The sequence below is a fragment of the Apium graveolens genome, chromosome 6, assembly GCF_009905375.1.
Source record: "Apium graveolens cultivar Ventura chromosome 6, ASM990537v1, whole genome shotgun sequence".
NCBI lineage: Eukaryota > Viridiplantae > Streptophyta > Magnoliopsida > Apiales > Apiaceae > Apium > Apium graveolens.
Genome location: NC_133652.1, coordinates 204,863,677 through 204,876,631, shown reverse-complemented (window position 1 = coordinate 204,876,631; position 12,955 = coordinate 204,863,677).

Genomic DNA, 12,955 nt, shown 5'->3' with positions numbered 1-12,955 from the left:
AAAGTAAAGTAAGACATAATAAATTACCAAGGGAATAATCGATAGAAAAAAAAATATTAATAATCCAAATGTGCTAAACTAAAACATTATAGTGTTGTCTCTAGGGAACAAACACTAACACGACCTTTAGTGCAACCAGTCTTGATTTTGACCCTTTCCTCTTACTTCTCCATTCCATCTCAAGTTCATGAGTCTTAAACATTCCATACATCTCATTCATAAATGTATCATTAAGATCATAGTTATCTATGATGGACGTGACTTTAAAATTCCACTTTTCAGGGAGTGCAACAAGAATTTTCAGGTTAGAGTCCTCTAGGTCATACTCATTGTCCACAACTGACAGGTCATTCAATAATTTTTGAAATATGTCATAGATACTAGTCAATGACTCATCAGCTCTTGAGTTAAAGTGTTCATATTTCTGAGTGAGAATTGTCTTCCTGTTTTTCTTGATGGATGTAGTACCTTCACACTTTACTTCAAAGGTATCCCATGTTTCTTTTACAGTTTTGCATCCAATAACCCTATTGGACATGACACTATCCAAACTGCTATGCAAAAGATATCTCACCTTTGCATCCTTCATGATACCAGACACATCTTCAGGAGTGTAATCCTTCTTATCCTTGACAACCATCTTCTAAGGTTCATCACCAACTGTAACTGTCACTTTCTTTGGCTTATGAGGGCCATCATAGATTTTGTCAAGATATTCAGGATCCGTGGCTTTCAATAACATATCCATCTTTACTTTCCATATGGGATATTGACTTATCCTCAGGATTAAAACTGGAATTATTTCATACCTAATGACATTACTGTTGTTTGTGTTTGTAGTTGGTGGTGGTGGTTGTTGTGTTTGAGTATCTTTGTCATTCATGATTGATTTTTTTATGGATCTTAAATTATTTGTGTACCAATAGCATGCTTTAATACCAATTGTTAGGCCTTTAATCAAACTATAGAGGGGGTGAATACAGTTCGAACAATCAAATCGAACTAAAACACAAAGTATGAAGAACATTATATATATTTACAATCAAAACTGTTCCAAAACTCTCTCAAAGAATAAACAGATATTCTTGAGAGCTTCTAGGTTACACGAAAGATAATTATGTTACGCAACACTTATAGTGTAAACATAGTATGTGCTTATATACTACACAGTTACACAATCAACATAATTGATGTGATATACATGAATAATGAATCCTAATACATATCCAGTTGTTGATTGCTATTAAGTAAAGTAATACACCAACACATCTTTTGTAAATCATGTCTTCTAACAGAATCAATCTTCTACTAGAATTCAGCTTTGACAGATGCTCATGGTAAACTCTGATTCGTCAAACGCTGATATGAAATAAATTCTGATATTTCACTACTAGAAATATGGTATCAGACATCGATTCAGAACTGATATTAAAAAAAATCTGAACCGATGTCTTCGCGTGTGATGTTAATTATCATCAGCCTTTGACATCGATTAACAGCCAATGTTTATTAGAGTGCTATATATCGGTTTTAAGATTAAATGTGATGTCTTTGCAACAAATTTTAGCTTATATTACAGTATTTCTAGGTGAATATGAGTATATTATGAGGTATTTATCCTTTAAAACATGAAACCTACAAGCTCTAAAATCCATTTAATAAAATTCTTTCGAACAAACTGATGTGAAATGCTAGATCAGACATCGGTTAGATTAGTTTCCCGATGTGAAATGTTTGATCAGACATCGGTTAAATTAGCCCCCCTGATGTGAAATGATGGATAAGACATGGGTGTTCTTCACGAAACCGATGTTAAATCTTTTTGTTTAACATCAGACAGTTTCTCTAACCGATGTATACTCTTTAATATTGTAAAATTTAAGACATCAGCTTCATTTCAAGTTCGATGTTATTTGACTTAAAATTCATTGAGTTTCTTTTCAGAACCGATGTCAAATGACTATTTCACATCGGTTTTTTTAGTTCTTTTTCATTTAATATTATTTTACATGATGTTTTTTGTACATTTTTTACATCGGTTTACATGTACCATTGCGATGTTAATGTTCTGTAAATTGCATGCCATCCTGGTACTATTTACAGCCACAGGGAACCAAAACAATGCAACATCCCAACAAAAAGCATTCAAACAGAAACCTAAAGGTACTCATCCAAATTACAAGTCTAATACAAAAATATTACGCACACCATACTATACATACATTACAAATAAAATACACGCATTCCATTAGCCAACTCATACTATATTAAAAAAATACAAGCATTCCATTAGCCAACTCATACTATATTAAAAAAATACAAGCATTCCATTAGCCAACTCATACTATACTAATTTTTAAGTACCCTATTCTTAAATTCCGACAACTACATCCAATTTAGACAATCAACCCAATTCCGACAAACTAAAGAAGAGTCTGACTTCTGCATGATCCAAGCAAAGAGCAGCAAATCAACCCGGCATGCCGATGATACCTGAAATAGTGATAACGGATCATAAATTAATATCATAGCACACAAACAACACATAATTGCTAGCTACCTAATAAAAGTAAACAACACATAATTCCTAGCTACCTAATATATAATAGACATTTTACAATTGATTCGTTGTCAACTGAAGACTTACCACATGCCACCCTTCCACCAGCATTTCCGGTGCTTTTGCTGAGTTCGTGGCCACCTGAACATTTACACAAGTACAAGTTAATCGACAAAGTCTTCAGTAATAACAAAGCCTTTTAATGCATGATGATTAATGGAAGCTTTCTTTTCTCCTTTAAGCGTGTACGTATCATCCAGCAAAACTGAACCATCACATCCCTACAAGTATTCACATCAGTAATCAGTACTAGCTACAGGTTATTCTCCTAATACTAAGAAGAAGCAAGCAAAATTTAATAGCTAAGAAAGGCCATCACTTAATGTACATTATAATTAACAGGGTGGATGAATGATGGATGTGATCATCTAGAGTGATGATACCTCATTTGCTCTACCAGTTGGGCCAAAGTATACTTGTCTACCTGAAGATAATAGACAGAGATTATAAAAAATCTCAAAGACTTCGGCACTAGGTTGATGACAAGTACAGAATGCGGAGTTCTTTTGTTTTGAGAGTGAGGTTTTTGGTTGGGATCACTTGGAGCAATGACTACAGAATGCAGAGTTCTTTTGATTTGAGCCTATGATAGGTCCGGAAACCGATCTGGATCATATGATGTATGGCTTCTATGTTTAATTTTATAAATAAGATGTTGAAGATTTAGTTTATGCCTCAGCTGCAACTCACAAGTATCGTCCATAAGGATCACTAATGAGTAGCGATGGATCCTCCTATATCTTAAAATTATCAGGCTTGGAAGAAGCTACACCATACGATTTTGGAGCAGGGGAAGTGAACATAGAATAAGTAATAAATCCTAGGCTAATTTATAAGACTACTACAAGCGAATATTATGGCTTTCTTTGCAATTTGGGATATAATTTGTCAACAATCAAGCTTATTGCAAAGAATATTCCAGAAGGATTTTCATGTCCAAAGAATGCAAACACTAAGTTGTCTCTAGTATGAATTATCCATTAATCGCCATCACTTGGAGCAATGACAAGTACAGAGTGCATAGCCCTTTTATTTTGAGTCTATGATAGGTCCAGTAACTGATCTGGATTATATGATGTACGGCTTCTATGTTTAACTTTATAATTAAGATGTTGAAGATTTAGTTTATGCCTCAGCTGCAACTCACAAGTATTTTCCATAAGGATCACTAATGAGTCTATATGATTTACTAATCACACTAATAAATCATTTTTATAGTTAAATAGACAAGTCATTACCAAAAACGTGTATTCTAAAAACAATAAAGAAAGCAAACTGTACCCTCATGTAGTTACTAGCAAGTAAAGAGCTAGTCCATATAGAGCTACTCCAGATAATGAGATAAATGTGGATGTCTGAAAAAATTCAATTATGTTGTATTAAGATATGATAACATAAAGTTTGCTAAAAATAGAAATGTGGTCGAGAATAAAATCAAAAATCCATAGGACATTCAGAAATCTGAATTGAAGAAGAAATCCATGAGGAATCGCATATCTGGGAACTAAACACATAAATTAGTTTTGTATATTTATACTACAAAGCTAACAATTAGTGTATGAAACTTTATACTATGATGTATGAAGAAAAGATAACATGAATCATAGATGTTGTCTAATACTTCAGAAAAAAATTGGAAAAATTAGGTATTGAATTTCATATCAGTACTTATGTTACACACAGGCCACAGTACTAAACAAAGGCTATAAGTTTAAAGATTATCTCACACTCAAACATACCTTCCAATAAGCAAGGGCATCTGGTTGTGCAAAAAAGTTAGACATGAGCTCATCATGATTGTTAACCACTTCTCCTGCAATTTAAACAAGTGTGAAAAAAACACTCTTGCCACCGAGAAAGGTCATGAAAAGGAAAAACAGGTAAAATGGAAAAAGGGAGTTATAACAAGGGGTAAAACAACAAGTACCTTTAAGGTAGACAGGTTGTTGACTCTTCACCACTCCAATAAAGTCACAAGGTATGATACGTCCCTAGAAAATTCAAGAACGTTTGAAAGATGTATGTTTCAAAATATATTTAGGAAAAATGTAGAGCAGAGTAAAGATAATGGAACAATCACCAGAAACCCAAAGCATAACCTTACATTTCTATTTAAAATATTAAAACATTTGTACGAGATTCTTTAACATTATTACAGCAAGTAATGATACACTTCTAAAAACAACAAAGTTCCTAGCTTCTAAAAAGATCAACAAATTAAATCCTATACAATGATCAGGATTTTGTTTGTCTAAGGATTTAATTACCGGATAACGATTATAATTCCCCTATGAATATACAAAAATTAAATCGGGCATTATAAAGTTACTCCACTGAGAAGTATAACAGATTTACAATGTGCCCAGAGCTTCTCTGTATTTTCTTTGCTACTTGTTTTATCTCCTCTCGTCGGAGAAGAAGATGAAAACTCAGAACAATACTTGATTTCTTCTGATTCAGATGTATAGACTTTATATCTATTGAAATATGTGGCTCTGAATAAACCACATAAACTAATTAATAATTAATCAATAATGTTGTGGTTGAGGTGAGAGAGAGATACTTCTGTGGCCACCAAGAGTGAATTTTGCCTTGGAAAATTTCAACTCAATTTCTCTGTAGTGACTAGAGTGTATAGAGGGTAAATTTTGCCTTGGAATAATTCATCCCTTTTCTCTATGGTGACCTGAGGGGAATATAGGGTGTTTTTGCCTTAGAAAAAATTCACTCCACTTCTCTATGGCGACCAGAGGGGAGCAGAGGGTGTTTTTTCCTTAGAAAAATTCACTCCACTTCTATATGGCGACCAGAGGGGAGCAGAGGGTGTTTTTGCCTTAAATAAATTCACTCCACTTCTCTATGACGACCAGAGGGGAGCATAGGATGTTTTTACCTTAGAAAAAATTCACTCCACTTCTCTATGGCAACCAGAGGGGAGCAGAGGGTGTTTTTGCCTTAAAAAATTCACTCCACTTCTCTATATATCACACTGAGTCAAGATTAGTTCATGTACTAAAATATTGAATCGTACTTCCAGGATATTGCTTCTGAAGACCAATATACTAATCAGGATGACTCCTACTACAAGATAGTGATCATCTTGACTTAGTTTCTGTAGAGCATTGCATTCCCTGAGCTGTCTTACCTTCAAGTCTTCTTTCTTGAGTCTTCGTCTGAAACATAAAACCTGTATTCCCTAATACGAATCCTCACTTAACAATCCTTCTAATGATAATACTCAGATTCCTTTCATGAAACACTAACGCCTAGTGCAACTCGTCTGGTTCACAGATGACTAGCTCCGATTCAGTTCTTCGTATTATAGCCTTGATTACATTGTTAAGCTTGCAACAACTTTACTACTTTGAACACTGACTGTCAATAAACAATTGTACGTTCACTGGAATCCTTTCTGGTACTATAGACAACGTCTTAATTTCTACTACAATCTTGAATACTTCATTCATTGTTCTTCACGAAGCTTGAACATATGAATGAACTCCTGGCAGTGAGTATAGCTTCAAGACTACAATTGTCTTCTTTAACCTCTTTCTATACCATGTCTTCAATTCTTCAGATTCCTATGCTTCGAACACTGTCTATCTTCAATCAATGATGATACACTAAAATCTTCTGGTAGCACTTATACACTGAATCTTCATCATTTCTGAAATCCTGAAAGTCTTTAACCTTTATTCTTCACTAAGGCATGATCATATTAATAAACTTCTTTCAGTGACCTGTAAACAAACTTCAAGCATTCTTCCAATCTTTTGATTCTTTGTATTTGCCTTATCTTCATTTCTTCTGATTTCTTGTGTAATCATAGTATTATTAACCTATCATGTTCTAGTGTTTTTCTCATGTTGAGTTATCACGTAACTGTTCATACAACTACGCAGTCTCACCAACAATCTTCCCCTATTTAATTGTTAAACCTAAAAAACAAATTAAATACAGAGGATAACTCAACTAACAACTAGATAAAGTAAAGTACCAGGAAATGTAAATAATGCTACTGGTTTTAGGATCAAATAATGTAGATTTCTTGAGTAACTAAAATGAAAGATGCTTGTTCCTCAAGAACTGAACTGATCTTCAAGTAGTTTCATCTTCATTTCCTTGGTTCTTCAAATCTCTGCCAGATAATACTTCTCAGTCTTGAAAAAATCATCAGTAGCTTCCTTTGTACAACCATATTTTCTATTGAGAAGCACATATCTCTCTTTATTCTCCCCTATGAGAATCTACTGCTTAAAGGAGATCACCTTTGTTTACCACCTCTCCCGTACAATAGGATCTGCAGATAAAAACCAATGGTACTCCCCTTTTCGAAAATAGCTTCTCCCCTTACAAAGAATAGTGATGAACCAATCCACTTCTTCTGATGTTGTGTGATGTACATGTGTTTTACCTTTTTCCTCCTTCCTGCTATTTCTCCCCCTTAGTTGAGGAATCCCCCAAACTATTACTTAAGCTTTTATCTCCCCCTTAGAGAAGGAATGTATGCTGTCTTCTGAAGGAGTTCTCATATTTCACTTGGTTGGAAAAGAAATAACAAGTCAGAGTCTAATCAACCATGTCCCTTTAAATGCTGCAGAAATGGCTTCACCGTTCATCATCCTGTTAACCAATATTTCTAACTCCCTATACCTCCCAATTGTGAGATCATTATTTGTTACCAATTGTTAGCTCCCAACTTGTTAGGTCCCGAAGTATTCTAATCCACTCTGTAAATGTTAGGTCCCTAAGAGTTAGGTTCCAATCATAAACAGATTGGAGACCCGAATTATCAAAAACCATGTTTAGGGATAGGGAATGGGATATGGTGTTTCTCTTTCTTCCTCACTGTGAGTGTGTGATTCTGTTTTATGTACCTCACATGTGTTTCACTCTTCTCTCCACTCGTGTTTACACTCATTCTCACAAGTGTATCACTCCTCTCATAGCTCCAAAATTGAGTTGTACCTGCAAGGAAAATCACATTAGCTATCCTTAAGGAGGTCACCGGTGGTGCAATGGGAGTTCGCAAATCCCCATCCTCATTAGACTCGTCAAATGAATCTGAGTCATAATCTACAAGTTGCTAGTTTCCCATTTAGGGTTCCAGATTTGAACTCTGGGAAGGTAAACAATGATCCAAAGAATTTAGCATAAAGATCAAAGTTTTCTTCTAATGTTTGTGAAGACATTTCCTTGTGACTCATCAGGTAAATCTGAATCATTGTCAACAAGTTGCCGATCTACACCTTTGTCAGATTCACTATTCGCAGATACATCCATGGTATTTAAGCCTGGGGAGGTAGACACTGACCACTGTCATATGGATATTGGATCAGTATCCTCTCCTAAGACCTGTAAAGATAATTGGTGCATTAAAGAACCTTGAACAATCGAATCTGACCGTAAGATGGTCGAAACTCTTATTTCCGTCAACTCATCCTTTGTGTGTGTAACCTCTCCTTGTGCATTAAGAATTATGTATGTTTGAGCTGGTGACACTACATCGGATACCCTGGCCGACAGGCGAATTTCAATAGATGCACCCTGTTGAGAGGATGAATCTAGTAACTGTTTTTGTGCCTTTTCATCCATCACATATTTTTGAGAAGATGTATGGGGGCTAGCAGTTGCCTCGGTTTAAATACTAATCTTTGTAGGAGATAGAGCTGTTGGGTTGACTTCAGAACCTTCATTATGTGGTGCACTAAGGTACTTTCTCCCTCATGCTCATTCATACTTCATTTTAGTGGTAAGAGAGTGTTGGTTGGTTCTGTTTTTGTATTTGTCTTTACAGTCTGTGATAGAAGTTGTGGGTTTTCAACCTCATGACTATCAAATGAAAGAAGGCCATTGGATTCTGAACTTGTATCACTGAATATATGGCAATATATAGATAAAATGCACTTAAGATCTATAATGAATGAAAATCATGCATTTAATCTTTTGTGAGAAATGATGTACAATAGTGATTTTAAAAGATTTCAATGAAATAAGCAATCACCAGTGTAAAAAGAAATTTGATTTTTCTCTTAAAACTGATTGAGTGCACAAGTCTGTTTTTATGCCTAAAAAGATAAATGATTTGATAAGATACAGACTGATGACCTAGCAGTATTAAGAAGAGAAAGAAAGATTTTATCTTTCAATATGAATGAGTTTTTGTAAAAGCATTGATCACTTAGGGTAAAGTCTAAGCAATTCTCATTCACGTCAAAAGCTCCATAATCTATCTTTAAAAATTATAATCAACAACATTTTTTGTTGATAAATAATCTTAATAAGAATGACTATGCTGCTAATTTTAAATTATAGTGAATCTTTCAGATATAGCAACTCATATAAATTCACTAAAACTTAAAATCTCACAATTATCTGCAACAAAATATTAACAATATATCATTAACTGATACTTGTCAAGTACTTTAGATACCAATAATTATGTTACACCCTACTTTAATATTATTTAAATCATGAAACTGATTTGACATGGGATTATCTAACATCATAATTCAAATATATTAAAATAAGATATCAATAAATTAAATACCAATTATCTATCAAATAGACATTAACATTCAATTTCATATGCTATACAATTGTTAACTCCTAACAACTGTAATACCTCAAACAATATTGGTTCGATAAATAAAGCAATATTAACCAACATTGTCTTGTTTGCAATCTTAGAAAGATATTCAAAGTTCCATATACTTTGATTCATTGAGTATGGCATTTATATCAAAGTATTTAGGAATTTGCAAGTAAGTATAAAAATTATTCTAACTTGACAACATATGGTTACTTCTAATAAAGCATTAAACACAATAACCATAGTTGTACTTTAAAAAAGATTTCCACACTTTGTATATTAGTATAAGTGATCGAGGATAAGCAAATACTAATACTTCACAATTAGTTCATAATTAAACTCTTAACTAAATATATGATTTATACACATGGCAATCACTCTCTGGATAATTAGTAGTTTTAGAAATACTTTCTAAGCATATAAAATTTTGAGAGTTTTATACACATAACTTAGAAAATACTTCAACTTTCAATATTAGTGATTTTAGAAATAAACATTGGTTACTTAAAACAAAAATTCTAAATAATATCACTAATACTAAAAGTATCACAATTATCCGTACATGATACAAATAACTATGCTGCATATTATTTTAACATAATTTAAATATGAGACTAATATGGAATAGAATTATCTACTTTCATAATTTAAATTAATTAAAACAATATTCAAACGTAATGTTATAATACTTAACTACCACAAATGTATATGACATTGTAATCATGATAATCAAGATAGTAGCACTAAGTACGAGGTACTGGATTACTGATAAATTCACAAGTCCTTTAAATATTGAAGATTTAATACTTGTGAACTTATATGAAGAATTCCTTATAGATGTGATTTCCAACTAATGTGCAATGAATGATATCCCACACTTACAAACCAGTCTTGAAAAATTAATTTTATCAAGTGATTTAATAAATGTTTCTGTCAGTAACTCTTTGACTAAAATGACATACTCTCTAAAGTGATGATACCTGGTGTGAAGGTGCCTTGTCATAGAGTGTTCCACAGAGTTGTTGGATTTGAAGTTGTTTCTCATCATAACAGGAAATCAATCTTCTTCCATGAAGTTTACAGCTTCCTGAGATGCTTCTCCTGTCACTTAAGTTGACAGCTTCAGAGATGCTTCTCCTGTCTTTCTTGCAACCTGCGTAATCTGTATCTATATAGCCAAACATGTTAAGCACTATATCTTTAGGGTACTATACTCCATGAGTTGGTAGTCCTGTAAGATATCTAAAATCTTGTTAATAGCTATAAGATTGGATTTTCTAGGATCCACTTGGAACCTTGCAAACTGGCATATTGTGAACATTACATGTTATCTATTAGTATTTGAGTAAAAGAATGAGCTTGTCATACCTCTCTAGCTTGTAATAATTACTTAAGTTGCACTGATCAAGCTTTAGGGGTTTCTGTTGGTAAGTATTCTTGGCATGTTCAGAATCTTCCCAATTTTGCATCTTTAAAAGACCCTTAACTTACTTGTATTGCCATCATTCTTTTGGTTTACTTGTGCTCCTAAAAGAATTGTTCTTTCAGCTTGCTTGAGCTCCTAAAAGAATTATTCTAATGGCTTGCCTGAAGTAATTCCAAAAAGAATTGAAACCTTTCCAACATGCTCCTCCATACTTACTCTGCAATAACTTAGCAAATAATCTTGCACAAGTCTTTGTTAGTAGACCAACATATAATATTATCATTATATCATAGCACATATAACTTAATATGTTTGTGCCTAGTGATAAAGAGAGTTATTAATATGACGACTCTACTAATTCATATTTAATTGTAACTTCAGTTAGAGTGCCATACTATGTCCTTGATGATTTCTTGAGTAAGAAGCTATTTCATACCATCCTGAAGTGAGCTTGTGAAGAAGAGATATGCATAGTCCAATAGATCTGCAACTGCAAAGTCCATAAACTGTTGTGCATTGATGTAATAACTCGAATTTTTGAGACTTTATAAAAACGCTTAATGAATAATAACCCTGACAGACGGGGAAAACTTTTTAGCCCACACTATGTTGTGCATGAGAAATTGAGTTTCGGAGTTGATAACATAATTATACGTACCAAATGAGTGTATGTAAACGCTATTAGTTTTCAAAGAAAACAAACTTTGAAAAATGACTGTATTTATGAATCATCGAGGATTACGGGAATCACGACATAATTATGAATTTAAAACCCTACGGATTTATATCCAAGAACGATACTTCAAAACATAAAGAATAAATACGAAAGGATTTACGCCGCGAACCTTTTACGAGAAATTATTACGAAAACGATTAAGCGACCGAACAAACGCGTAAACGAATAAATAAATGTATCATGCTAACCAACCATGGTAGAAAATTAACCATGGTTAATTTATCAAATAGTAAGATAAGCTATATAGGAATAATCACCTAAAGCTAGGAAATAGTAAGCTAAAGGCTAAACCAAGTAGTTTAGCTTGTAACCTAGGAAAGCTAGCAAGATTTGTTCAAAGATATGCCAACATAACTCTAGTTCTAGGACATATACTAGAGAATATACAAATCAAACACAAATCTTATTCATGTTAGGTCCCAATATGTTTGTAGAAGGGGGGTTGAATACAAACTATACCATTTAATCGAATAAAATGTGGAATAAAAAAGTGAAAAAAAATTCAAGTTAAATAAAACTATTATTAAACTTGAAAGGTGTTACAACAACGGTATCGTTTACAAGGGATTAATCTCAAATAAATTATTCCAAATCTTGAATAAATTCGACATGAACTTTTTCTATTTTTGAAATAAAAAGGATCAAATGCTAAAAGCAATTTGAGATTAAGTTCTAGGGATTTTGATCCGCTAGATAGTTACACAAGAACAAGAGAAGGATTTCTAGTGGTTTAGATTTAACAATAAATACTAGAAATTAATGTCCTGAGAAATTACAATAAGTTCTCTGCTTTTGTTCTGTGTTCTTCAGTTAGTTTGATATTCAATGCTCCTGTTAACAATCAGCTTCTGTTGTTTTATATTAAAACAACCCACTTGATTTAATTGGCAAGACAATCCATTGAACTCAGCAAGACAATCCCAACAGCTGGTAGAACTTTCGGTAGGACTATTGATTGTACTAGCAAGACAATCACCACAGCTGGTAAGACTTCCAGTAAGATAATTTAAATGAACTGGCATGACTTTCGGTATGACTATTGATTGTCATACCGATTGTCATACTAATACAAAAGATTGTCTTGCTGAATTAATTTTGAATTTCTGAAAATGCATAATATTAATTCAGAATTAATTAATCAATTAATCCAATTAATCAATAAATTAATCTTTGCAGATATAATTTATTTTCTTAATTAAATTATACGACTTAATTAATTAATAGAGAATTAATACTATTCTTGAACAACAACCACTCTTCTGACAATCTTCTGAAAATCATGAATCCATTTCACCACTTCAATGTTGACACTCGATGTACTGTCTAGTTCATGAATGACTAACTTCTGTGATGTTTCTTCATGTCTTGATTTTCTTCAGATTAAATCCCTGTAATTAATTGATACCGTGATGAGATCTCTGTCACTTGATTAAATCCACAATCTTGATTTATATCACTGAGGCTTGATCAATTTCTTGAGCTTCTTCCAGTGAATTAAGTCCTCAAGTCTGTAGATAAACAATGTTACTTAATCCTTTGACATATGTTACTTTGAGAGATCTCTCTGACGATAGAACCACT